Here is a 5,363-nt window from a genome sequence, read left to right on the forward strand (position 1 = left end):
CCTAGGCCTGGTTATGTCTCTCTCTCTGATTATTTATATAGTACTTTTTACAATACAGATTGTGTCAAAGCAGCTTTATAGTATTATACAGAAAAATAGTGTGTCGAAGGAACCTAAACTCCATCGTTCTCCCATAGACAGACCAAACCAGCAGTTTAATTCCAGGCTGCAACAGATTGTGCAGAGGACTCATCTATGGATGTCTAAGAGACAAGGTCTTCGCAGGAGATCTGTCTCTGGGGCTCACCTAGTTGTCATGGTCTTCAATGACATTCAGGGCTGTCGCCTCTAGGTGCTGATCCACTATCTGGACTGGATCCGGATGACTGCATTGACCATCTGATCTGGATACAGACTAGATCTAGGTGGCTATGGTGACCTTGGAATAAGAACGAAACAGACTAATATTAGCATAGATGCCATTCATCTTACGATGTAACAAGTACATTGGGTGTTTTGGGAAGTGTTGCAAGTTCCGGTGGACATAATTAATACAGCCTTACAATCCTTGAACAGATTTGAATAATATAAGTATGTTAGTGTGTTACGGGCAAGCCAGGTTAAAGAGATGGGTCTTTTATCTCGATTTAAACTGACACAGATTGTGTCTGCCTCCTGGACAGTGCTAGGTATATTGTTCCAGAGTTTGGGCGCAAAATAGGAAAAGGATCTGCCGCCTGCAGTTGATTTTGATATTCTAGCTATTATCAAATAGTCAGAGTTTTGAGAACGCAGCGGACGTGGTGGACTATAATGCAATTATCCTTAAACACATCTGGATACCTTGCAACCACATTCTCTGCACAAAGGCCTTTTATTAGCCTAATCTTGCCCTAGTTTAGCTTAATTTTACTGAGCCAATCATACCCCAGCAGGCTTGGCCATGTTCCTCTAACAACAAGTAAGCAATCTTCAGCTGCCATAGGCAATGTTCACATTCACAGCACTCATTATGGGAATAATTTTCCCGTTATACGTTCTCAGTTTAATGGGAGACTCACATAATGCTGGTGTCTGATCATTAGACCATAACTTCCCATAGGTCTCCTCACTGATGTTCGGTGCTGAAGCTCCTGTGTCTATCTCCATCTAAAAGGGATCATTGGATGCCCATTTTCCTCAAGTTGGTATGATTCTTTAGGGTCTTAATGAAAAGTCTATAACATACTTTGGTTAAAATTTTCCAATGGTAGTGTAAAAAAATACATCCTTTTTACCTTGTCGAAAACAGCTGTGTTCACAGCAACCCGTTTTGGTGCATGTCCCTTTAAATGCTAATGAGCTCTGCTCACTCCGCCCCTCTCTTCCATTGGGTGACAAACAGTTCTCTGAAGCTGTAAACTTTAGCCGCATTCATCGTGGAACTTGCCAACTTGCACATTATTAGGAATGCCAATTTGCAAAGATTCATAAAAAATTAACTTCTTCTGTAGGTGAAGCTGGATCATGAATGATTTGCGTGAACAGACACATTTAGGTAGATTGGGGTGGCACATTCCCTTAAAAAACTAAATTAATCCTCTGCGTCTTCAGCAGCTCAGATGTCAGGAGTAAATGACGACTGCTATGTTCATTATTACATCCAACAACATCCTCAATCGCTTAGGAAACATTCTTGCCTACACCTGCTCTGGCATCGAAACAATAGCGGACTGTTGACAGCTCACTCAGGGCAGGTCTATGCTTAAACACCAGTGTCAGAAAAATACTTTTTAAATAAAAAATATTTAATACATTATTATTTAATTGTCCTTGCTGTACTCTTTTAGTACAGTACTAAAATTTGTTATATTAGTCATTTTATTATAAATTCAAAATCAAGACGTGAAAACTAAGGAGTGGAAATGGCAACTTTGGGGTGGCCACGGCCCTCCCTGGCCCCTCCTTGGAGGCACCACTGTAGAAGTGATGATTAGACATGATAGTGGAGTGTAACGATCCTTTAATGTTGGCAGTGACATTTTTGGCAAAGCTCAACATTTTCCTATAAATGGGTGCTATGTTTCACAAAGTTTAATAATAGGACAAGATTCACTGTCAGGCACTGAGGGGTCTGACCATTATTCACTTGTATGCAGTGTCTGGACAGCTTCCTGTTGGAGCATAGGGCAACATTTAGTCATACTTCACATCTAAACAATGATTACTGCAAAATGAAGGCCTCCATGATTTGATTTATTTGAGTACTGAATACCTCTCTGATTACAAGGAACATGGAATGGGTCATTCTGTATTCAGCAATTTTATATTCCTCAATAAGACATCTATGATTTTGCAAAGTTGTTTACAGACTCTTCATGTTGTATTTTGGGTCAGTGAACCCAATTATATGTTCTGAGTATGTGAGTTGATATCTATGTGAACTGTCCAAACCCTTTTTGTCATTAAGCTGAGGTCATACAAACGAATGAGGTTTGATGAAGGTTACATGTAATTCAGACAAGCAGCTCCCAGCTATGCCACAATCACAGTGATTAACTGTGTCATTAGTACATGTCAGGGTTTCTAAACCATAACATTCCAGCATTAACATTCAATCAGTTCTTACCATGCTCCCTGGTTACACAAATTACTCAGGTGCACAAAACAATATCTGACCAAATTTACAGTTTAATAATTTTGTAATCAATATCAGAGAACTGCATTAAAGTCTCCCAGTATGAATATCCATGTTTTTCCTAACGATCCTACTGTGTTTTAACATATAGGAGGCACTTCAAGTTAAAGAAGTTCTATTCAAAAAGAATGAAACAACATCAAATTATGTAGCTGTGCTAGAAATAATTCTTATCTGTCAGTTTGACAGAATGAGCTAATTTGAATGAGTAGACTTCCTTCATGTTCTATTTTCAGACATCATAATGTAATGCTTGGTATTTTATTGTGACATGGTATAACAAGAATTATACCAAGTCACCATGTCGCAGGCATATCACCCTGTAGCCCAAGACTGGTCACCCACTGAAGCTAATCAGGGTTGAGCCTGGTCAGTACCTGGATGGGAGACCTCCTGAGAAAACTAGGTAGCTGCTGGAAGAGGTGCTAGTGAGGACAGCAGGGGGTGCTCACCCTGTGGTCTGTGTGGGTCCTAGCGCCCCAGTATAGTGACGGGGACACTATACTGTCAAAAAAAGCTCCGTACTTCGGATGAGATGTTAAACCGAGGTCCTGACTCTCTGTGGTCATTAAAAATCCCAGGATGTATTTCGAAAAGAGTAGAGGTGTGATCTCGGCTTCCTGGCCAAATTTGCCCATTGGCCTCTGACCATCATGGCCTCCTAACAATCCCCATATCTGCTGATTGGCTTCATAACTCTGTCTCCTCTCCACCAATAAGCTTGTGTGTGGTGGGCGTTCTGGTGCAATATGACTGCCATCGCATCATCCAGGTGGATGCTGCACACTGGTGGTGGATGAGGAGATCCCCCCCTCATAATGTAAAGCACTTTAAGTGCTCAGAAAAGCGCTATATAAATGTAAGAAATTATTATTATTATTTATTAATATCTATGGCCAGAGCTCTTTTCTGTCCGCTGCATTATTTTCCTCCAGATTATTTTCTTTTTTTCTTTGGTTTCCACTAAAACAAAATGAAAAAAAGACAACATATAGCTACTGTGAATTTGTGGTCTGCTCTCTCGATTTAATTTAGAATATATTGTCCATGAATATTTCACTGGAATGCAGGAATCTATCGCTTTTCTTCCCAAAAATCTTCACGTCTCTTTCAAGGTTTGTTTTCACATGGATGCATTTTACTTCTAATCCCTATTACTATGTTGCTATGTTTCTAAGGCAGGTAAATACAATATTTGTTATCCATCAAAATGACAGATATCATGTTGAAATATTATCACTCAATGTTAATGTTGATGGATATTTTTGATTAAGTCAATGTATGTTAAATAATACAGTGATATTTAACATGTTTGTAATATTTTGGGGGTTATTATTCTTAGTTTGTTGAAAGTAATATGTTAATACTTTTACACTTAAATTTTCTTTTAATGATAGATGGTTGAAGAGTGAGTAAAATAATGTCACCTCATTGTAGCCCAGAGTTTAAAAAAATGTTTATGATTGTGTTTATGGAGCAATCCTTTCGCTCCTGGTTAAGAGTTTAATAGAAGTTACTTCCATAATTCATGCAACGCATCACTGGGTGTAGAAAAAGGTGGATACATTAAAAATGAATTCAGAAACATCCATCCAAAGAGACCATTATAACAATCTTCTCTTTGAAATCCTCTGATTGTGCTATCTAACCTTTAGGTGGGAAGACATTGCTGCATTTCTTAAATTTGTTTTGTGAGTCAGTCAATAAGGTATCCCAGGTACGCTGTCTTAAAGTAGGAATTAAAACGCAGCTTCATGCTTTAAGCCATTTATGTTATGGGTTTTATATAGACTAAAAGTCTACAGAACAAGACAGCATTTGAACAGTTTAGGAAATATCTATGTTGACTGTAATTTTTCTCCAATTAAATTTTTCTACAAAAAGCATATTTTCAGCTCATGAAGACATTATATTTACCAGCTCTTAAACTGATTATGGGCTTCAGTGCTTCAACAGTGGACATGAAAGCTGATAATTTGCAATGATTTTTCTGTCCCCAGCAGAGTCCATTTGGAAGGCCTCAGACTGAGCCTTTTTTTTTTTTTAAGATCGTTTTTATAAATGGCAGGTTGTCTTGGAAGAAGAAAAATGGTCACTGACTGCAACTTCTGTGTGGTATTCTTTCTCTTGTACTCATTGCAAAGCTCACCAGTATCTGACAGCCACCTTAACGACTAAACAAAGAAGCCGGGCGAGGGAAGAAAGCTATCCTGACATTTGGAAGAAAGCTGAATCTAGAAGCTGTCTAGGGAGATGGGGGTGGAGGTAGTACAGAGGAAGGAGAAGGGGAGGCACTGCATGGAAAAGACAAGAGAGTTTAATCTAAGCCTGTAATGTAAAAGAGCTCATAGCTGTGGTTAGTGTTATTCTGGTTACCAAAACAAAACAAAACTAAAAAAACAGCTGTGGATCATTCAGGTAACAACACAGTATTAAGAATCAAGCTTATGTAAACTTTTGAACGGGGTCATTTTTATAAATGCAATTATTTTCTCGTGAACTATATGTAAACGTCTTTTATGCAAAATATCTTATTCAGGTCAGTACTAAATAAAAAAATAACATGCATTTTGTATGATCCCTCTTATTTTGATAAAATAATTATCATTTTGCAGATTGCAAGAGAAAGTGTATGTAAAATATTGACCACCTCTCTCGCTCTCTCTCTCTCTATATATATATCTATATCTATCTATCTATATATATATATATATATATATATATATATATATATATATACACACAT

The sequence above is a fragment of the Sinocyclocheilus rhinocerous genome, unplaced genomic scaffold (genome assembly GCF_001515625.1).
Source record: "Sinocyclocheilus rhinocerous isolate Xijiao unplaced genomic scaffold, SAMN03320098_v1.1 scaffold529, whole genome shotgun sequence".
In the NCBI taxonomy this organism is placed as follows: Eukaryota; Metazoa; Chordata; class Actinopteri; order Cypriniformes; family Cyprinidae; genus Sinocyclocheilus; species Sinocyclocheilus rhinocerous.